General features: G+C 37.7%; 1 long non-coding RNA gene across 1 annotated transcript; it reads left to right on the top strand.

Moving 5' to 3' along the window:
- Positions 1-10,110: 10,110 nt before the first annotated feature.
- LOC120500455 lies at positions 10,111-23,577 on the top strand. The gene is made up of 3 exons (XR_005627099.1): positions 10,111-10,317; positions 15,367-15,487; positions 23,394-23,577. It is a non-coding gene; the product is annotated as an uncharacterized LOC120500455 (long non-coding RNA).
- The last annotated feature ends 593 nt before the right edge of the window (positions 23,578-24,170 follow it).

Below are 24,170 nucleotides of genomic sequence, written 5' to 3'. Positions count from 1 at the left end.
GTTTTACAGTCCACTGCTAAACTTAGCAAGATGGCTTTCATCTCTACTACAGAAAAGGTTGCTTTTGTCTCATCTTTATGCAAGTAGAACCCATTGTAATACAATAATCTGGGAACAGAATAGTATTTCTACAAATTGATATTATTGCTGAGAATTTCCACTGATACTTGAAATTTCATTCATGTTTAGGGCAAAAATCATATCTTTAGCAGTGTTAGCAAAAGGGTATCTTGGTCCACAAACAGAGTGATCAACATTTCCAGGAAAATATTGTTTCCCCACTGAAGGAAAATTGTGTGCTTTTGGAAATAGGCCAGGTTTTTGCACCTTTTGGTTCTCTAAACAATAAAGAAAAAGCCCATTTCCTTCATTTGCATAACCAGAATATCTTTTTTAGCAGCTGATTTTTCCTAGTATATTGTTCATCTAAGCAAAAAATAATCACTAAATCAATTAATTCTGCCTCTTTCCCTTCATCTGCATATTGCTCCCAAAATGTCCCATTTTTTTACATAATTGATCAGCGTTGGTTGGATGAATGTGTTTGCACAGCTTTGGCAAACCAATGTGGGTTTTTTTCCTTCTCATGCTGGAGGGAACCATCTATTCAAAGAGTTAAACAGCCACAGGGACCCTTGAGATGTTCTACATCCTCTAGCTGTGGTATGCACTCTGCTAAGCTTTGAAAGATACCCTATACAGCAGCCCCTTTGAGGATATGGCTGTGTAAACCATCCAGACGCTTTTCCTACCTATACTAAAGGCCTAGTGTCTCCAGGAAAAAAAAACCCTAACGATTCCTGTAATTGGAAAAAATTACTGCTAGAAAGAATCAACAACAGGAAACGACTGAAATGGATAGGTAATCCAAACACGTGCCTGAAATTCCATCATTCATAATATAATTGGTACAAATATTCTCAACAAAGCTCCACTGTTAGTCACACAAACCACTGTTTACATTGTTGTGATGCTTAGATTACCACAGATATAACTGTACCTTAAGCCTGTGACATTTGTGGCATGACATAAGTCAACCCCCTGTCACATATCTGTTTATCTTGCTGACTTTTAAAACAGAAGTCATCAACAAAGATCCAGATCCCATATGTCCTGAAGTCCCAGAGCTGCATGGGTTTCTTCTGGAAACTGGGATCATAAAGTGAAAAATGCTGTGAAATAAGCCCTTTAAACACAATAGCCAAATTATTTTCTCAGTCACTAACTGTAGCTCAGGAATCTTTACTCTGGCATCATTCCTTTTTCTCAGAAAATAGAAATTAATAACATCCCTCATGTCACCATGTGTGATGGCTCTGTGTAACTTAATATTGTGATCTCTCCCATTCAGTATATACTTGCAGCCACTTAAACACAGCAAAATATTTAGTTAAGTGTGTGCAGGAAAGAGCTAATTTGGACAAGGTATGTTAAACCTCACATTTCCATAACTGATTTACATAGCATTTCACTTCTGAAAATGAAGACTTGTAGGCCAGCTCATCTCTGCTTCTTAATTTAAAGGCAGACAACCTTTTACGACCCCACTTCACTAACTATAACATATCAGAACTTACTCACGTCTAAAAGGCTCCATGGAAAGTTATCAGCTTTATCTTGACAGAAAAAGGGCATTTTAAAATCCTCCAGTCAGACTCCTTTCTTAACAGTCACCTGGTTCACTGTAGGTTCTGAGACCTTTTTTCTGGTGCATGTAAGTACTATACCACTGTAACAGAGTAAGGACAGAGAAAAAGTGAGTCAAGGAAGGAAAACCAATCAAGAATGAAGGTAAACAGCATGGGAAAAACAGATTCCTAAAAGGTTTTTTCCTGGCAGGAAAATGCAGGCATAGGTTGTGCGAAGGGTAGTGGGAATCAAGGAATTGAGTGATCTCTGCTTCAACTGAAGAAAAGATTTCTGGATGTAAGACATTTGCTGTTATTGGAAGATGAACAGAAGCGACAGAATACAGAACCTCTGTAAAATGAATAGACCCAAAGGAGACTGAAACACAGCACTCCAAATAATTTAGGAAAAAAAAAATATTGAGGGCAAACATTTCCTTTATATAACTTGGCAGGCCAGAGCTAAAAAATGAAATGTGGATCTCTATTACTTGGCAAGACCAAATGGCCAAAAATGGCCTTGTGTGAATAATATACACAGCAACTGTGAGTTTTAATTCAATTTATCAGAAAAAATTATGAAAAGGAAGATCTTCTACTCTGCCAAATTTTAAACTGTTTTTCCGATCTGTTTTCTTGAGGGTTTTGTTATTGTCAATTTCTTTTAATTTTAGTGAATATTGTATATCAAACGCTAACAATTATTTATCTATTTCAAAATATAATACAAGTAATAGAATTAACAGCAAAATGCTCAGTAAGTTCAGAATGTCTTTTAGCAATTTTGTAGAAAGAATACATAATTCTATTCTTTTCCTTGAAGTTCATCATGCACTAAACATACTTCAAGAAACAAAAATTAAGGAAAAAGTTTACTACTAAGATTTGATACAGAGAGTTAGAAGCACACTTTTAAGAAGTCTGGTCTCCACCAAAGAGCAACTCAAAATTTATAATATGCAACCATTTCTTGTTTGGGCTTTTCTTAGTAAAAGAGAAGTTTGTAAAAGTTTAAAAAGATAATTATTTGCAAAATTACTGGAGAAGAAAATGACATGTTGGACAACCTTCTACATTAATTCCTTAGCAAACCTCTGCCTTTTTTACCACATTTATTTCTATGAAAGATTAATTTCAATTTTTAGCTTAGTCAAAAGAGCTTTACAAGGTTTATGATTTTTTTATGATGAACAAATAAGAAAGGGGATGAGTCAAAGATGCTATTTCTGCCTCTCTTCTGATTGGTGTTTTATCTAAAAATCTTCTTTTCAGCTACAAGTATTATTCAATGATGAAAGCAAAAGCCCACCGATTTCAACAGAGCAAGAAATCGGCAGATTTTATGATCTGAAATTTGCAAGCTTCTGAAGAAGCACCAATTTCATTACAAGATCTAAGAAGTTCTACTAGGCTTAATCGTTTCATCATCCAATGATAAAACCTCTTGTTTAATCTGTGTTCCCCTCACCATTTCTTTGGACCAGATGATTGCACTGAAGGTCTCAAGATTTATCAGCTACAGGTAGCAAATCCTGACAAACGTTAACCCGAAGGGAAGTTTGATATAAAATTCTGGCCTTTGCAACTCAAAGGAAAGAAACTAAAGGAACACAGGCTGAAAAGAACTGAAAGTGTGTCAAGTCATCCAAATAAGGCCATTTGTAGGACCTATTGATCAGGAAATTATAGACTTATTCCTGCAGCTTTGCACCAGTTGTGGGGAAAGCCTTGGAAAAGAGAAAATGCAAGGTCAGTAAATCACATCTTGAATCAAGGATAGCCAACATGGTCTCAGGAAGGGAAGGGCATGCATGCCTCACTTAGTTGCTGGAATTGTTTGAGCCTGTGGCTGCCAATACAAACATGGGGAATGCTGAGGATACTGTGCACCTGGATTTTCAGAAAACCCTTGCCAGAATTCCTAACTGAGATTATTGTCTAATGTGCAAAGCCATAGTCTAATTTCAAAAGGGCAAAGGTGACCTCACAGAAGTGCCTCACAGAAGAAGAAGAAGAAGAAGAAGAAGAAGGCTGCCCCTTGAGCAGGAAACAAGACAAGTCCCTCTAAATTGCAGGGAGGTTTCTGATGTTAAGACTTGGCCTTATTAATAAGCTTACAAATGCACTGTGAGGTGAAACTAATATGTACCTACACTTGGAAAGAATGAATTATGGCACATCTTGAGGACAAATAGAACATCATGTTATTTATTATGAAGGCTTATTAATAATAAAATTGTCATTTTGTCAATTTTATGAAAGCAAAAAGTGAATTTCAGCATTAAATTCTGGGGCACAGAATTAAATTCAAGGGGAACAGCTGTAATATCACACACAAAGCCACTACAAAACTTGCTAGAAATATAGGCTCGAACACAGCAACAAAGTTTTAAACTCAAGAACCTCTGGGAAAAAAATGTTAAGAGTAACTGTGAAGCTGCAAATAAGTAAATTGTCAATTTAGCTGCAGAATTGAACAGAAGAATCCAAATTTGGGTTTATCTGACATGAAAGTGCAAAAAAAAAAAATTAAGATGAAAAAATTATTAAGGACTAGGAAAACAAACTGGCTCAATTCTTCGTAAATGTTGCATTTCCAAATAGTATTAAAAAAGTGAAGGCACAAAGTTATGAAATAAGAAATTGGCAAAAAATCACTTACTGTGCAACTGAAAGCACTCACTCAGAATAAATTTTAAAAAACCACATATCCCCTGCCATTTTCCTAACCCCTAGAAGTTTGACTTGAATAAATGCACTAGAAGGGGTTTTTTTTCCTATACCACTGTACATATTTTTTCTTCCTTTGAAATTATTCTCCCTTTAAAAATGCATTTACATATTTATTGGGGGGGGGGGGGGGAATTTTCTAATTTTCTAATCAGTGGAGAAACATCCCAGTCCTTGATTTAATAATTATTTTATACCAAGAAAATTTAGGTAATTTAACACTGGCGCCTTTAGATTGGACTAGAAGTCTTTCTTTCAATCAGAAAAATGTGAGGATTCTGTGCAAACCTCTTCAACAGAGAAGATATTTTGTTGTCTAGTGAACATCAGCCTTTGAGGACTCAGCATTTTAATATCACAACCCCTACTGGATAGTTAAATTCTACTACAGATAAATTAAATTCCTGGCAAACTTGGGGAATCACTTCACAGTGAATCACTTCACAGATTTTATCTGTCTGGTTATCATAAACTACATCTACTCTCATTTTCCCAGTACAGAGAATATGGAACTCAAACTGTAAAGTATCAGTTTTAACATACTGGTCTAGAGGTATGAATTTTAAAGATGAATTGTAAAAATTGTTGCCTGATTTTTTCAAAATCACATGGATTTTTTTTCATCAATGTGTAAAATGAAGAAAAAAGACTAGTCATGGTATCATGGTGATAGCCAGAGTCAATTGTATAATAAACAAAGTAACTTTTATTCTGTAATACTCTTGGAGATGATAAATTGAATTGTCCTGTACTCACTTTTGTAGGTTAAAACATCTCTTTGATTTGTCAAAGAAACAAAATATTTTGTTTCTAAAATGAAGTCCTTTCCTTAAAAAAAAACGCAAAAACACTTGTAAGGCTTGATCCTGTATAAATAAGTAGAGGTAACACAAGGGAGACACAGCCTCCTTGGATTAGGAGGAGTCTGCTGGCCTCCAGCAGGACTTCTTCACAAGGTAGGAATACTTCCACTCCAGCTATCACTACTAATAAAGAAAGACAGAACCCACATTTCACCAAATCTGCAGCCTGATAATGAGCTACCGCTAAATATCAGACAGAGGAAGGAGCTTTGTAGCAGGTGATTCAGTGTCTTGAGAGTTCCATACAGCAGTAACTCAGATCTTTACATTTACACAACAGAATTTAACAAAACAGGAGTTTATGTCAGTAATTCACTTGCATACTGAAGATTTCCTTGAAATCCCTCTCTCTTCTGGTCACATCCAGCCCTCTGCTTCAATGTCTGCAGAAAGAAATGTGGCTATTGCCACAACAGCTTGTGGCTCACTTTTCAAAGCAGTCTGCACAAATTCAGTACTGCCTTTATCATAGCAAACTCATAAAACTATGATGGGGTAAATCAGCAGTAGGTGTGTTGAAAAAAATGCAAATATCACGTGTTGCGCATTTATATTGCTACTTTTTTTTTTTCTCACAGGCAAGCGACTGCATGGGAATGAAACTTAACATTAATATAACTTTTTGCAACATCAAGGGGTTTTTTTAGTTTGGGACTGCTGCCTCAAATTACAGTGAATGGATTAGACTAATGAATGAAGGACAAGTTGATTTTCTGTGCAGCACAGAAAATACGGGTAACAGTGGAATGGTATTTTGCAGAACAGAAAAATGCAGTGACACATACATCACAAAGTGATACAATGTTTACTACTTGTTCATCATAAATCAGAAATTCATGTAATCTGGCACCATAATTACATGCCTTTAGAAAGGTATGATACTGTGGCAATTTAGACACTAATTTAAGTGGTAAGAGCCCTGGCAACCTCTATAATTTTAAAGCATCAGGTCAACAAAAGCAAAAATGGCAAAAAATTATTTCAAGAACGGTTTTGAAAAACCTCAGTGGAATAGCTGTGAATCCAGATTTCATTTAATACAAACCACTAAAGCCTGAGGAGAAAGGGAGTTCCTTAAGATGGCCCCGGTTTTGGCATGGTGCTTGGTGTTCAAACAAGACAATTGGAATATGTGTTTTCCTGTACTAAAAACTAAATTGGCATAAATTTTGAAGACAGAAGGAAAACAGACACCACATTCAGGGTCTGTATCTCAATGGCTGGGATAATGGAATTAGACAAGGGATCATGGTTTGAATCAATCTTTACAGTACACGGCAAACTGTGCCTGTGCATGAACAAATAAAGCAGAGTTAATTAAAAAAACCTGATTGCTGAATCTTGGATATTTTGTTCTTCCTTTTATATGTATTTATCATTTGAAAGATTCCTTTGTGCCATGTAATGTGCATGTAGATGGAGGAGGAAAGCAAGAAATCTTAATTTTCTGTGGTAAAACAACTCTAAAAGTATGTTTGTTTAAAAAGCTATTTTCACTATTGCTAAGATTACTAACTATGGTAAGGTGCCTTGGATTTATATGAGGAACACAGCAGTGGAATCAGCAATATTTCCAAAAGTATATAATTCTTTTTAGAGATGCTCAACACAACTCCACTTCAAGAACCACTGGATTACAAACTTGAGTCTTCACTATATTTTGACATTCAAAGGTACTAAGGACAAGCCTCCTAAGAGGATCCAGTGTCACACTTGCTCACAGATTTCGTTGCTAAAAGTTTTTAAAAACAAGTGATAAACTAAAAATATCACTACAGAGCATTCAATGTGTTTCATGTAGTTTGAAAGTAGAGGAAAAGGCCAAAAGTTCTTAAGAAATCATAAATTTTCTATTAAGTTCTCTCTAAAGTTAGCTACTTAATTTAGAAGCACTGAACAAATAACTGAATTACATAAAGACACCTAGCAGATAGAAGTCATAAAGAATAAAAATAAAACACAAAGTCATAAAAACCATAAAACCCATAAGATTCAAGGAAATGTCATGAAACTGTGTCAGGGGAGATTTAGATTGGATATTAGCAAAAGTTCTCCACCCAGAGGGTGGCTGGACACTGGAACAGGCCTTGAGGGAAGTAGTCACAGCAGCAGGCTGTCAGAGTCCAGGAAGCATTTGGAGAATGCTCTCAGGCACATGGTGCAATTCCTGGGGCTCTCCTGTACAGGGCCAGAAGCTGGACTCAGTGATCATTGTGGATCCCTTCCAAATCAGGACATTCTGTGATTGCATTCAGTGATTCTTTCTGTCTGAATTAAGACACAAATCTTGAAGTTAAATATATATATATCTACCTCATTACTCATTCCTTATTTCAGAGGAAATTATTTATTACCTCCGAAAGTGTCTTCATCACAAGCTTCTTAAAGGGCTTCTTGGACGGGCTTCTTAAAGGCCAGATGCAGGGAGCCAACATCCAGCAACAGAACTGCTCTGAGAGGCCTAAAGTCCCAAAATTACTCTTTCAACTCAGCAAATCCACCAGTCCAGATATGCAGCATGTCTCTTTTTCACTTTTGCAGTAAATGAACACAGTTCTTACTGTGCTTGAGGCAGGGAGCATACTACATCTGAAATACTTTCCAAATCAGTAATCACCGCTTTGCAAAGAGAATTGTTCAGCTTCTGAGACAACTAAAATGCCCTGAATTACCTTCTCTGCCACCCTTGGCTTCTGTGTGAGAATAAGCAGGACTGACACAAAAAAACTCTGCTAGGCATTAATCCCCTGCTGACAGAACTGTCATATTCAGTCAAGTACATTTGATGCAGATAACGATTTAGGCTCTGTAAAATACCAATGTTGATAGTTACAATTTTTAGCTGTCAGATTTTATTCCTCTACCAGCAAACTGTTTTCTACTAAAAATGTTAACTGGTTCCCTGGACCATAAAGAGTAAAAAGTGAAGCCGGAAGATACCATGGACAAAGCTGCAATTACAGAAGGTCCTGGTGACAACAGCAAGCTCTGGAACCTTGCCCTTCTGGTTAATTACGATGTCATCATCCGCTCAATGCTCAGTGTTTATACGGCTTTACTTCAGGGCCTATCATTTATTCTATATATTAACATCTAGAACTATAACCATGATATAACCTAGTCATTGGAAAAGGCCACAAACCCTGCTATGCTATGTCTCAATGCCAGTGCTGCAGCTTTACTGCATCTGAGACAGAACCACAAAAAAACATGGGTTTTAAATCTGAGGAAAGTCAGAAAAGCACTGCTAAGGGGGAGGTACTTTGAAGTAACTGATAGCTCTGTACCTCTCGTGCTGTGCAATTTAAAAAGTGTCTGCAAAGGGTACTAATTAATTAACTAACACATATCCACAGCAGGCAACTCATCCTACTGGAGATATGTCTCATTTAGAATATTAAAATGTATGGACTGAGGCTTAGATGTTGGGTTTGATTCCTTTTTTCCCATGTTCAAAACAAGAAACAGATGTGGAATATCTGTTTATGATTTCTACTGCAGTGTATAGATCAGGAGGAGCTCTACTGAGTAAAGCCAGATTACATATAAATTATTTGCCTTGTAAATATTGCAGATGATGTGGAATTAGAGCCCTGGAAGTTGTTTCAGACCACAAGATCTCCTTCTCTCTCTCTAATGTCTCAATAACAAACCTCGCATATCTCCATTTCCAAAACAGAAGACATTATTCCCAGTCAGACCTAACCCTGCCCAGAAGCAAACAAATTATTTTAAAGTTTAAAAACCATGGCTTGTTTTCTTCAAAATCTCCCATGACTGTTATCTAGCCCATCGCTAGAGAAAATGGTATTTAAAAAGAAAAACATAGTGCTGGAAAGTCAACTTCTTGCATTTGACAGAATATTTGTTACTACCCTTGAGATTCTTTCACTTCAGATCCAAGATCTTGAAGATGGCATATTGTGACTTGCTCTACACTATAAACCAGCAAACCTCTAAATATATTTTAGTACTAGTAAATAGACAGGAAAACCTCTCAACACCAATATATATATATTGTTCTGATATGGGATGTGATACAGGCTGATATGGGCACCATTTTTAAAAGTCAAGTCTAGGCATGCACTTAAATAAATGTATTGAGGCAAAAGCATATCTCTGCCTGGATCCTTGGGTGCATAAACAGGATATTTCTTTTTCTTCTACCTTTTGAAATTTACACTTGAAATACTTTAAAACCACCTTTTGAAATTTACACTTGAAATATTTTTAAACTGTTATAACAGAAGTGAAGACCTGAAAAGGTGGCTTCCCCTCTGCTGTTTCTCACTTGGTACTTGGCCAGGCAGCCAGAGTAAAGGTGTTCGGGCTACTTTGTACAGCCCTCTCCCTGAGTTACCGGCGCTGAGAGCCACCCCTGGGGGGTTCCACAGCCGGAATGTCTGAACAGCCCCCGAGCCGGCCGGGGGTACCTCCCGCACCCGGGGCGGGGGCTGTGGAGCAGCGGGGACTCCATGGCCGCTATGGGCTGTGGGGTTCCCAGGATGATGGGGTAGCGGGGACTCCAGGGCCGCTATGGGCTGTGGGGTTCCCAGGATGCGGGGGCAGCGGGGACTCCATGGCCGCTATGGGCTGTGGGGTTCCCAGGATGCGGGGGCAGCGGGGACGCCATGGCCGCTGTGGGCTGTGGGGTTCCCAGGTGCGCGGGTGCGCAGCGCAGCCCCTCGGGCCCGCGGCGGGCGGTGCGCGGGCGCCCTCTGCTGTCCCGCCGCGGCAGCGCCAGCGCCCGCGGAGGCGGGTCCGGAGCTGCGGCTCCGCGGAGGGCCCGGGGCAACGAGAGCCGGGGCATGGGTGGGAAGGCACGGCACGGGCCAGCCAGGAGCGAGTCCGTCGGGAGTTGGCAAACAAACACTACTAGGACCTACCAGATAAAATACGTACTTTTCTTTTCAGATTAAAGGGCGCAGCTGTTATAAATAAGGGGTGAGAATGCCACTGCAGTGTTAAAAATTGTAGGGGCGCACCTAAGCGCACGGACATCCTTCTGCCCGCCCAGCGGTACCGCCAGGGCGGCCCCTCAGCCCCGCAGCGGGCGCGGGCAGCGGCACGGCTCTCTCTGCTCTCTTACCTTGCAGGTGAGTGCATCGGCCTCAAAACATGACCTTCAAGCAGTAAAAATATTCAAGCAATCAGGTCTTCTAGGTCTTCTGCTTCTTCCGTACCAGAAAGCTGCCCGAGGGAATACAGGATGCCACATTCCGCCCTAAGCGGGCCAAGCCAAACCCGGGCTGGCAGGGCAGCTCCCGCACGGCCCTGGCTGCCAGAGGCGCTGCCTTTGCTCTCTGCCCTCGCTCCGGCAAGTCATCCGCGGCAGCGGCCAGCTCTCGGGTTCGGACAGCCCGGTTTGATGCTTTCGTGTTTTCTTAATCTTGATAAAGGGACCAGACAAGCAGAATGTTATGGTAAATAAATATTTGTTTATAACTCTGTCCACTTCAGTGAGGTGGAGCTAGTAGGGGGACAGTATCCTGTGTTAAATGAGTACAGAATGAAAATAAACAGCTTAAAATCTTCAACCCGTTTTAAGAACAAAGATATTTATGAGATTATGACATTTAGGAACCTAAGGAATATTTATGACATTAACCAAAATCAACTAACAGGTCACTTTAGGAAGGCTATATCTGGGTAGTGAAAATCCTGGAACTCTTGAAAAAGAGAACCAAATTCTTTCATTGCATCAATTGTTTTAAATAAACAGTACGCTAAAATGAGGCCTCATATTAAACACCATCATTTTAATGGTTTTCAACAGAAGGAAATGGAAAACATTGGTGAAATTAACCTGACAGATGAGGTAGCAGAGCTGCAATTTTAGAAGTAATATCCTTCCACAAGATCCAAGAAAAATGAAACAGTCCTGTGTTTTTCTGTAGGCTCCTTATTTTATTTTCTGTTGCTTTGACTGGCAAGCCCAAATATTTTAGCATGAATTTTATTGCTGAAGAAAACAACATGATTATTTAATGAAGATTACATCAGAGATGCATCTCATACCTCTAATATCATAATATTAACTTAAGAAAAAAGTTTATCCAGCTGTTCTTATTAAAAACTCAGTAGATCAACAAGCAAATTGTAGCAATGAGGTTTTTTCCATGTTTTTCTGAAATGAGCATTCACAGAAAGTAGAATTTCTGCAAAGTATTTTTCCTTCAGGAAATCTAAAATTTCTGATGAAGATTACAGTGAAAAAAATATAGACACTAGTTAGAAATATATTTTTCTTCTATAGAAGTAGAACTATATCTGTGTCACTGTTTTACCATTTTCCCTATTGATGGTTATTGTGATGTGAAATGTTAGTGGACCCCATGAACAGAATACTGATGGCAGAAAGGAAAGGAAATTGCAGAAATGTGTATTTCTGATTCATTTGGGGTTTGGAAAATATTTTCTTTCTGAATTTACTGCGTGAATTCACACACTTGTTCGTTACACTACAAGTATCTTTACTTACATTTCAGTCTACCAGAAGGACTGAAATGCAATTTTAGTCCAAACCTTTGGATGACCCTTTTTAAAAATACCAATCTGCTGAACAGTGTCACAGACTTGCCTGGAGGTTGCCATCAAGGATAGCAAATCTCTTGGGAAGCCTGAAATACAGGACACTTGCCAGAGTAAATACTATTTATGATTCTTCTGATTTGTGTATAAGTAATGATCATTAGAGCATTTTCAGGGATAGTTATTGAAAGAGTGAGGACTAAGCCTGTTCCCTGACAGCATTACCTGGAGTTACCTAAACAGCAGAGCATGGTTCCATCAATAACTTCATTGTTATAGACAGGGAGAAAAAAAAAATTGTTTTTCTTTCCTATGTAGTCAAAGCATAGAAAGGAATCTGTTTCTTCATAGTGGAGGCAGCCCTTCATCCCTACTAACACCAGCAATGCAAATGTTTCCTACAACAGACAGTGTGTTGTGGGGTTTTATAATAGCTGCCCACTTCTCACTTAAATAAAATGATTATAATTCCATGTAAACAGCCTTTCAGTCATATGTCATATTCTAGTTAAGGCTGACCAGTACAGAATTTGATCTGTGAGAGGAGTCCAATGTGACTGGCAGAATTGTCCCAGGAATAATCAATAAGGATTTATGTTGAAAAATAAACAGGGTAGATGTCATCTGCTGGGAAACACAGCTGAGAAAAAGTAAGAACAGGAAATACCTGAACTGCAGGTCCCACGTGATGAAAGAGCAACATTAAAGAATGTTTTTCTTGGCCTTCACTAAACAGATGGTTTCTCCAAAAGATGTTCTTTAATTAAAAGAAAAATAAGAGTATTCCCTTGATTTAAAAGAAAATAAACCATAACTGATACATTGTAAACTACCTGTTTTCAGGTTTGAATTATCTACTTCATGCACGTAGACAATATGATCCTCTTAACCAGTATTGTAAAGCTTCTTAGCATCAAGAATATGCCATCAAACAGCAACCTCAGTAACCTTATAGGCTATTTGGTCCATGTTTCTGATTTAGGCTGAAGTTGTTTAGTGAAGATTGAAATTTTGTGGGCTCTGCTCAAAGAGAACATGACATTATGCATCCCACACACAGGGATTCATGTAAAAATAGATATGGTTACTTCAAACTGCAAGAAATATAAATACTTCTATTCCAAACATTAGAGAACAAAATTAAGTACTTGTGCTCACATTTTCAACAGGAAGAGAAGAAATAATCACGGTTTTCAGGAGGGTCTCTTTGCACCTGCAGTTTAGTTGCTGCAGTCCATCATCTCCACTACCTTTGAAAGTATACTATTTAAAAAATGTTAAGCCACACTTACAAAGAACTCTGAGTGCTTCCTGTGCTGTCTCCTTGCCTCAGTCTCAACCAGGGCTGGAATCTAATAACTCGGAACTAGTGATTTCCTGGCAAAATATTATATTTCAGCTTACAATCATTCTTTCTGGGAACTGAGGTAGTGCTGTGGAGAGCATTAAATCCATAACTGTGCAGGCTGGATTAGATCTACTCTAATCAATGTTTAAAAACAATATTTACCTTACTTTAGTGGAATTTTAGCCATTTCCTTTATTACTTTGATAATACTTCAGAGATAGTTCTAAACCCAGTTGAGAAGGAAGGAAAAAAAGTCCCAGGGAGAATTAGAGAAGTCTATATAAACGTGACTTTTCCCAGCATTCTGATATATGCATGTTTATATTGATATATGTATATAATACACAATCTGTTATGAAGAAATAGTTTACAGGAAATATTTATATAAAGCATGTTGACACCAGGGATTGCATACTATTTGACATATTCTGTTCTCATTATTGAAAATTATTGGTGCTTTCTAATGTACTGTTGATAAGAAGGCAACCACCACATTAATCTTCCAGGGATTAGCAGTCCAAATCTCCTTCACAAGAGACAACATGAAATGCATTCATATTTTTGCATTCTTATACCAGATCCATATATATCTAGCAAGCACCAACTTATTTTCACCAGTCCTGAAATGATTTGACTGGATGCAGCCTGGAGATTTATGAATACCGCTGTAAGGATCAAAGTTTGTTGTCACCATGTCTGGTTAACACAGGCAATTATTAAAAGGAAGGAGAAAAATATTTGTGCCAGAACTTGGACCCTTTAATAACTCAGAGTTCTATGTTTAGAACAGAACAAGGAATCACAACACACAATATTTTGAGGCTTTATTTCCAGTCATTTTATTCCATTCAGGATTTCAAATAGAAATCCTAAGCTGCCACAGGTTTTGTTTTTGCATGAACAGTTCTTCCACAAACAGGGTAGAAATTACTTTCAGACAGGAATCATTATTTAAATAACACATGATTCCACCCAGTTACAAATACGCTGGCAGAGCAAGAAAATTAAATTGGGGGGGGAAGACCTGGCATGTTTCATCAGTCCAAAGAATTATGAAACAAAGTTCTAGAGGATCTGCAAACTCAAAACACCACAAAGGTCGCTTATCCATAGCTATTTATTCTACTATGCTTAATGACAAGTTTTGCAAGCAAACCATTTGGTAAGAGTTTTATCCTGAAGAAATGAAAATAACAATATTAAAACTTAACAGTTATATAAAATCATATATGTTTAGAGATACACAATTTAAGTGATGAGGTTTTTCCTCAAAGAAAAAAAGCCTTCAAATTGCTACTGAATGGAAAAGAGAGGCTACTCAAAGTACTTGGGGTGATTCAAGTTCACACCTTTCTCAGGAGTAAAAAAGAGTTCACAGTCATTCCTCAATATCCAGAGAATCATTTAATCAGTCTTAGGTGTCTCCAACCTGGGATTCATTTTTCTCCTAGCTCTTTGTTTTCAGGATGCTCACTTCTCTTCTGCAAGAGAGAAAGTTAGATCCACCTTCATCCCTGTAATTCTTACTGGCCTCAATCCCCACATTGTCCATTTGATCTCACACTTAAACCCTCTTTGAGGCAGTTCCCAGCCTGTCCATGTATTTCTGTGGGCAATATTCTTTCATAACACCTGGTTTGGGCAATCACCTTGAGTAAAGCTGAGGACATAATTCGGTCCTCCATGGGCCCTGATATATAGATCATCTACATACCCCCTTACCAGGATGGAAGAGTAATTCTGAAATTAAAATAGTCACAGTCTCTGGAGTTTTACAAAATGTGGACTTTGCCTAAATTTTCTGTTTGGCTACAACTTTCACAAGACGTTAAGTAGCAGTGGGTCCATTTAAAGAATGTTTATGTCTTCTACATAAAGAAGTGAAGACCTTCAGAAGACTTCTGAAGTGAAAGTAGGAAGACTTAACTCATCAAAATTCTTTTCAGTGGTTAGGAAGTTTATTCTTATACAGACTTCAGCTTTACCAGTACTAGAGAGCTCTAGAAGATACAGGAATTGAGGAATACCATCAAAGAACTAAAGCTATACTTCTCAAATCTTGATGATTTGTAATAAATCTTAACAGTATTAAAGCTTGGGGGAAATGATACTTAATTTCATTTTGTTCACTATCTTTTTTTTAAGATACCATGGAAAGTTATGGGAGACTCATCCCAACTTTTGGAGACCCAATCTATCATAAACCCTTAAAATTACATGTTAGCCTATTTAACGGGCTGTTGCTTTCATTTTTCTTGTGTTTCAGCATTTTCTGATGCCATCAGAGACCACAGGTGGGGCGTTGAAATGAAGCAAGAAAGAGTTTTCTCCTGATGAGATGTCCAGACAGACATGACTAAAGAGATGAGCAGCTACCCATATCCTAGGTATGAGGTTCCATTATTATATTACCCAGCACAGGAGAATTTAATCTAATCTGTTTAATTAATTTTAGTACTTACATTTCATGCTACTTATTTTTCCCCACCTCAATATATTGTGACCTGAGGATCTTTTTGAGAGAAAATAATCATTAGAATACTCTCAGTAATATTCTGGGGGAAAAAGGAAAAGAAAAAAATGAGAAACAAGTTCTGCATTGTTTCACAATATTGTTTCACCAACATTCCTTTTTCTTTAACCTTTTGGACATTAGGCACTGTCTTTATTTTAAATTATCTTCATTTAACTACCATCTAAGAGTAATTGTAGCCACATTGTTTCTTCTGTGGCAGTTGCCCATAAAAGAGTGGAACAATAGTGTGAAGGAATGGGTCACCCAGCCTCCTTTGACCAAAAGATCTGCCCAAATATTAAAACTAGCCCTTCTATCTATTGAGGGTGGCAGAGCACTGGAACGGGCTGCAGAGGGAGGTCATGGAGTCTCTCCATCCAGAGACATACAAAACCCCCCTGGACACATTCCTGTGTCACCTGCCCTATGTCACTCTGCCTTGGCAGAGGGATTGGACTTGATCTTCAGAGGTCCCTTCCAAACCTGGCTACTCTGTGATTATTGCAGTATCTGCAATACAAGTGTACGTTTTTTCTGTCTCACAGGTTTTGTTCCTTAGTCCCAGTGCAAGTATATCTTTCAAAGCATCTGGAAGGCTGAAAAACAGCTGACAAAGTGAATTTTCTTTTCTGCACAAAATATTTAAGTTAAAATGGTTTCGTTTTCATCTACTTTCTTTATGCAAAGCAATGACAGATAACTATCCTTCAGAAAAATACCAGCTGTGTTAGTTTGAAGGTCATCTTTTGAAAACTATGTGTAGTATGTATCTTGTATGCTTCTATACACAATTATTACTTTCCTTGGTTTTGTTAGCATGTCCTAACTATCAACCGCAACTCCTGTTGTCCTTGGCAAGCCTCCCAACAGTCAACAGATGTTTTCTCCCTCCTATTTCTTCCCTGAGCAAATGACTTCCAAATGATATCATCTCTCCTTGAACATAGGGTGACTCCCTTTGTCTCGGGGTTCTCTTCTGAGCCCTTGTGTTTAGAAACTTGGTAAATAAAAAGGACTCATTTTCTGAGACAGTGCAAACTTTGTGTCTACAAAACTATACTATGGACCACCAAGGCTATCAGTATAGCCAACCAGACTTACCTCTAAAGTGTCAGAAGGCAAGAGTCTCAGTTATGAAAATCTGCAATTCATAATGGGTTTGCATGGCATGCTTCTCTGCCCAACAAAATAGATTCCATTTATCTGCTGGAAAGCTTTATTTGATAAGTGATTTGGTGCTTGCCACACAGTGTCCTACAATTGCCTATAGGAGCCACTAAGATTCAAAGAATATGCATTGATCATCTGATGCTACTTTCTTTTGTAATTTCTTTAGTGGAGGCAACATATGACTTGGAAAGAAAATCAAGAATTCTCAAGCTTGGGCTGAATTGAAATATCACAGTTAAGTCATCTAACTTTTCATGCTAAAGGTTTAAAAATAAAACAGGTATTTTTTGGAGTTAACCTTCTAGACCAGGAAAAAAATCAAGAGAGAGTATTTTTCAATTAGCACTTATTTCTGTTAAGAATCCTGGATATCTTTTAAGACTCAGCTGAGCTCTTTTTATTCATCTAGAAATCTCAGTTAGTTAAAAGTACAATTTTGCAACCTGTGCTCGAAACATGTGTTTGATAAAGTACAATAGATATACTTTCAGGAAGGGACATAATTATTAGCACTTGAAAAGCACATATTTCAATGTACATTTGAAAAATACACTTCTCAGTTGGGTAGGGAATGGTGCTAATAACCCCAAGGTCATGGGTTTGATCCTCGTATGGGCCATTCATTTAACAGTTGGACTCAGTGATCCCTGTGGGGCCCTTCCAACTCAGGATATTCTGTGACTTTTGTGACTTCTCTCTCTCCAAGCAATTTGCAGTTCTAAAAATGTGATACACAAAATGAGCACACAGGAAGAAGGTATTTGTGAAGAAAGAAGGATTCTGTATATCTTATACTTTACTCTCCTAGTTTTCCAGCAGAGAGAGTTATGGCTGTTCAAAGCAGAATACTCCATTCTCTTACATAAAGTTACTCTTCCAGGCTGTCTGGTGTTAGCAGGACTTCTTATAACACTCCTCAGAGCTGCCCTCTCCCTGTGCAACATGCATCCTCTGGCCTGGAGGTCCAAGTGTTCAATATAAATCTTAGACAAGATGCGGAGAAACCCTTCTTCAAGAATTTTCAATTGCCTGAGATTGTCTGCAATGGTGCACTGCTACCATTTCAGCTGTTAGGATCTTTCTTTCTTTAAAGAGTTGCTCTTTGCTGAATACAAAACCCATCTCTAGCAGGTACATTCTGTGACATTATTCTTGACTTTATTTTTAGAATCCTTTACTGACACTGGCAAATCCTAGCCACAGTCCTGTGAGTGACTGGCATAATATGAAACCAGAAAAAGGTGCAAAACAATAAAAAAATTACTTATCCTGACCACTGAGACAGACAGCATTTCAGATTTAAAGAAGCAGAAATTCCTGGATGTCAACTGCATAATTGACTACAGATTCTCTTCAAATAATACATACAGAATCTAAAGGCAAAAGATCAACAGAGACTTACTGCAGGCTCAGGTAGAGCAGAAGGCTTTCTAAGACTGCAGGCTCTGGGTTGTTATCAGTAACCTTTACCCACACCTAAGGTGTGGAAAACCAGTCTGGCAGCTTCCAAACCAGTATTGGTTTGGCAAAAGCTCATTCTGTGGTGAGGAGTGGCCCTCACAAACTGCCGCTGTCTGATCATCCTTCCCGTGCCAGTGGGAGCAGCAATCCCTGCTCTCCACGGTCTTTCCCTATAACAGACTTCCTGGACATGTGTCCCATGCTTCCTGTGGCAGAACCCTCCCCTGAGACAGCAAAATTCATGTTCTACATTGCTGAGAAGTACTGGGCCAGTTCTGCTTGGGAATCACAATTTTGAATTACCAGTAAGTGGTTATTTTCAAAATCATTACTATTACAAAGGGCCTATATTTTTAATACTAAAGGCACCAATGTAAGGAAAACCACAAGGTGCCAAGGCTTAGTAGATAGTAAGCTGATTCACTGTCTCCACCTTTCACTATGGTTGAAATCTTAGACTCTAGTTTTACTGCTCTTCAGGGACCTCTGACACATCTTTGAGATCTGTGTTGAGATTAAACAAAAAAAAATTGAGAGCATGGACCACCTACACAGAGTTAAACCATTTGAAATTAAATACTTTTCTGATTATGCAGTGTTGAAATCCTTACTGTTAATACAGTTTAGCTTATTCTGGATTGCAAATTCTCAATTTTATTTAGCATGTAAAGCTAAAGCCCGGAATCAGTTGAGCCATTTTTCACTATAAGTAATGGTTCTTCCATTTGATATACACTAGGAATCATCTCTCGGCAAGATTTTCCCCCATCATTAGGTTTTGTTCTCATAACAGAGCTGTTGGATTTGTAACAAAAATGTGGTTCTCTAACCACAAAAATCCAACAAGGAGCACAAAGTAAAAGAATCCTTAAAAGGCTTCTGGTTTTGGTTTTAATTTTAAATATAGTATTAGTAAAGCACTTTTAAAATTAGATATGTCAGAAATCTACAGACAGAGCACCTAATATAAACGGAATGCAGCTTAAAATCACAAGTCTTCATATGGAGGCTTCACATGCAGACACTTAAAAATATAATTTTGAACATCAAAAATACAAGGATGAGAAGAAAAGTTATAAATTCTTATTCCTTCAGATCTCCTCTTTGTAGAAAATGCTGGCATAACCCTTCAAAGCTCTGGTGTATTCTGAAGCATTTATTACCTTCAAATTCATTAAATGATCTGCAAATTTTACTAAAGTTTTGAGCTAATGTCTAATAAAATAACAGATCTCAGTAAAATGAAGTTGCCATCCTTCTAAAGATACATTTTGTATTTTATTGTGACTGATCCAGAATTAAGGTATAAAACCCCCTTCACATTAGTTTTTAAACATGAGTTTAGGACTCCTGTCCTGCTTCTTCGACTGTTTGTTATGAACATGAAATGTTACCACCTTCTCAGTCACTAAATCACATTGACTTGCATTGTGCTAGATAATCTATTGGTATATATTTCATTATGTTGGATTCTAGAAGAAAATAGATTACTGAGAAAGACACAATGTTTTCTACAAATGCATGTTTGATAAATGTTTTTGGCAAATCAAATAAAAATCCCAGGAATTTGTATAGCTTCTTTTCATTTTATGACATTCAAAGATTTCTTTCTAGTCATCTGGGGACATTTCTATAAAGTGGATAGTCACACAAAGCCATATTTCTGAGCTCACTGACTTTAATAGAGCTACACAAAAGAAAAAAAAGATGGCCTCTTTTTGCTAATAAAATGCTAGATAAAAGATAAAAGAAGAAGTCATATGAAGTAAAAAAATCACTAATTCAAGCTGTATCCCACAGTCTGAATTTATCCTCTGCAGTGTTTTCCTGATCTACTTGGCCCAAGAAGTATGAAATAATGAAAGACTTGTGAGACAGTCATGACTACATTTCAATACCCCCATTACACAGAAAATGCATCTCATTCATAGAAGAAAATAATGAAGATAGCTAGGCTCAGAATTTGCTGTGTATAACAATCAAAAACAGTCCTGAAAAGAAGTGTTGATAATTGTGACAAAAAAATATTTGAATATATTATTGGTGTTGTGCCAGAACCATGCTCCATATAGTTTTTTCTCAGACAGAGATTTTCTTAGTTAGAAGATTTCATTGCCTACGTAATTGCTTTATTTCTTCAAATTTCTGTCTTTCATAAGCTATCTAAAATGCAGAGCAATGGCACTCTGCCGTGCACCTCAGCATATCACTTCCCCATCTGTCCAAATCAGGTCCAGACTAAAATGAAACTTTTCTCTGTTGCACATCTAGACTTAATGCTGAAGGAAATCCAAGGCTGTGAATAATGGGATGTGCAACTGCATCTGACTGCAACACAGAATCAAAATACTGCTTGGGCATGTGTCCATCACCAGCTTAATGCGTGGCAGGAAGTCCTGGACCTCTTTCACGGTGCCACTGTAGCTGCTGTCTCAGATGCCTCTTGCAGAGGTCAGACAGATCCTGTCAGGTCCTGTTCTGGAGACCATTTGTCACAATGCCTTAAAATCTCATCAGCAATACAAATTCAATTACCATTCATGGTGCCATTAATTGCCTTATTTCTTATCAGAAAAAGCACTGAGCTTTCTCTCTAATAGATAGTGTTGGCTATGAAATCAAGCTCACCATGATTTAACCAGTTCTGAATAATTTTTCACCTTGTTCTCACTGCAGATAAATACTATTTCATGTCTGATTAAGATGCCTAAATTAGACCTCACCTTTTCTGACATGAACAGAATTTTGGCAGTTTAATATCTACTATGAGAAATTAGTAAGACTTTCACTTAGTCTGGATTTAGAATAGTTCTGCTTCCAAATTACTTATAGGTTACTTAAGCTATGTATTCATTATCTGAAAAGAACATTTTTGGTTGTCCACAAATGCACCAGCAGCTTCATTGTATGCTCCATGGTCCTCAAACTGTGAGATATATAGTAAAAAATAATTCTGTGGTTAAGAATATGGTACAACCAAACAACAGCACTCCTGAAATGTCCTAGATTTTTTAAATCAGAAATCTGTTATGATTTTGTCAATGAGATTTGGAACTCACTTTTCTGGCCAGTCTGTTCTTGTGCATTGTTCACCTATAGGCTTTAAAATCTCACAAAATGCATTGATTTATATGCCATGACATGGCATATAGCCTGATGCCATGTCTGACATTTTTCATAATAATTTCTCATTTCATGCCACCATCATCACTTTTTTTGCAGGAAAAATTGGAGGAACAACTAAGCAAAGTTAGAAGACATTTTAGCAAATTGTCTGATGTACACTTTAACTAGACACACAGCCCTAGAAAAGGGAACAAAATTCAAGAGTTACAACTATACAGTTCTGCAATACCAAAACCACCAAAAGACATCAATGGCAGAGACACTTATGCAGAGCTTTCTCTCTCTACTCCCACACTCAGTCTTCTTCCATGAGCACTTCCAGGACAAAACTTCAATGTCCACAAAAGCTTCAGATTTGGAAATACCCAATGATAGTCTCTACAGTGGAATCATCTAGGTGAAGTTCAGGGCCAAACAGCACATGTGTCTTAGTACAAAATTAAATCTTTGACCCCTTCCACACAAGGATACACATATACAGCTGTCAAGATTATTATCTACTCTCTTTACCTTTCTACATTTCAGAGTTTTAGGATACATTTGATTTCTTGGAAAGCATCTTGCTGAATATCTACATCATAAACAAACCTGAAGAAAATGTAAGGCTTAATTTTATTTTTAGGGGCAGCCAATAGAAGGCATACAAATATGCTTTCTTCAGTATTGATGTGGGTGCCTAAACTCGGGGAGGAAAAAGTGTAAGAAATTTTCCAGATGGACCAAAACGCCCTGTTACTTGTTTAGAATCTCACAGCACAAACACTCAGAGTCTAACAGCTGCCAGAATGGGTGTGTTTGTGTGTGGTGCACACATATGTGTGTGTATCTCTCTCTTTTTCCTGCTCTGTCTTTTCCTATTTTTGTAGAGCCTGCTCTCTGGCTTTACTTTTTTACAGCAGTTTTTGCCAATCCAAAATATGTAGACACTAAGTTAAATCACTCATTTTGTTTATGTGGCAACAAGTTCAGACTTCTTGCCGAAAAATGTTCTTGGCTTTGGACAAAGCAGGCTTTGAGATGCTTCCATCTGTTTTGAATACACCACAAATCGTAGTATGGAAACCATTGCTCTCAACTGGTAGCCAATTTGCTGAATAAACCTATATTAAAAAAAATAAGTATGATTCAACTGCAGACTATTTTCATATTTTTATATCATTTAATTTCAAAGGAATCCAATCCTTATATGGAAGAACTTTAAATACTTATGAATTTTCTTGCTGGGAAGAGGGTCAAGTGAGTAAAAAAAAATTAAATTCATAAATTGGTATTATCAGTGAGGGGAAAAGGTTTAGGCTTTTGATGTACTTATATAGTATTTCTCATAACGGGGTCTGAGCACTGTTGCAAAGGTAAGCTTTCAATCTCTCAGCAGTTTCACTCCTTTGTATGTTCTACTACTGCTTGAAGAATTTGAGAGAATTTGTGAGTCAACAGTATACACAGTCTTGGAAAATGGAGGATATTATCTGCTATGCCTTTTGTCTGTTTTGGCAACCTTGGCATATATTTTTAATCTTCCTTTTTTCCTTACTCCCATTTTGACTTCCACTTCTAGTTTTGGAAAGAGACAAGGGTTTCTTTAACAAGATGTATAGATAGCACCAGCAATAAGGACCCCCAAACAAAACTGTTTTCAAACACTGCTCCTTTGAACTCCAGGAGATTATAATCATAGAATCATAGCATATCTCAAGTTGGAAGGGACACATAAAGATTGTCAAGTCCAATTCTCTGTTCCTCACAAGGAGTTCCATCTTTCAAGACAGTCAGTAAAATGTGATTTGTGTATACTTGTGTGTGATTTTACATGAAAACTAACTACAGGATTTACTCAAAAGAGCAGAGACTCAGTAGTAAAACCTTGAGCAATTTTTTCAAATATGTCTTTCAACCCACAGCACTGATGCCCATATTCTGCTTCTAAAATCAAGCATAGAGTGGGAATGTATTCTAATTTGTCTACATCGTGCTAAACTGAGTCTTTCTGATAGGAATTTCTGTCTTGTGTTCCCTTCCAGGTATGGTTTGTTTTCAGAGACACAGCAAAACAAAAATATACAAAGTCCAGAAGTCAAGAGCCAGAAGCAAGAGATTCCGTGACTGTGGTAAATTGCCTGTGATCAAATGTCGTGGCTCATAGTTGTGTTCCAAATTTATTGCAGAAGAACCTGGCTTAGGAGAGCCAATGATGGAGAAGGCACCTCATACTGCAGCATCTAGTAATAATTCCTAATTTTACTTCAGGGCAGATGTGATATAAATGATTCAGCTGAGCTTGAGAATGTCCAGAAGTTTTAACCTTTCAACAGATCCACAGTCCAACTGCATTGTTGAAAACACCAAGCTGCAAGCAAAGGCTGGCATGTAATAGAGCTGTTAATAAGGACAGAACATTGGTTTCCATATGCAATATTTAAAATATACCAGGAGAAAATCACTGGAACAAGGGTCTTTACTATAGTTTTGCAGTCATTATCAGTCAACTCTGTCAGACATTATGTTATCCTCCATTCTTTTATGCTGAGCCAAAATTTAGAATTATATGAGGACTGCATGTATTCAGTAAAGAGGAAACAAAATCATGTTCCTTCATTTGAAAAAAAATTTTGCATGTTTTAACTCAAAGATTCCCTCTTATTCTATCTCCATGTTTTTTTATGGTTGCAGATGTTGTGAAGTATAACCTCAGATGATGCAGAAGTAACATCTACAAGCATGCAAAATTAAATCAAATCTTGCAGGTGCTAATGCTAACAATTGACCTGTGATGCTAGCTCTCTCCTCATTTCTGTGTT

This window comes from Passer montanus, unplaced genomic scaffold, assembly GCF_014805655.1.
Source record: "Passer montanus isolate IOZ18808 unplaced genomic scaffold, ASM1480565v1 scaffold18, whole genome shotgun sequence".
Classification (NCBI taxonomy): domain Eukaryota; kingdom Metazoa; phylum Chordata; class Aves; order Passeriformes; family Passeridae; genus Passer; species Passer montanus.
The sequence above is the reverse complement of the archived record's forward strand: the minus strand, read 5'-3'. Positions and strand labels throughout refer to the sequence as shown.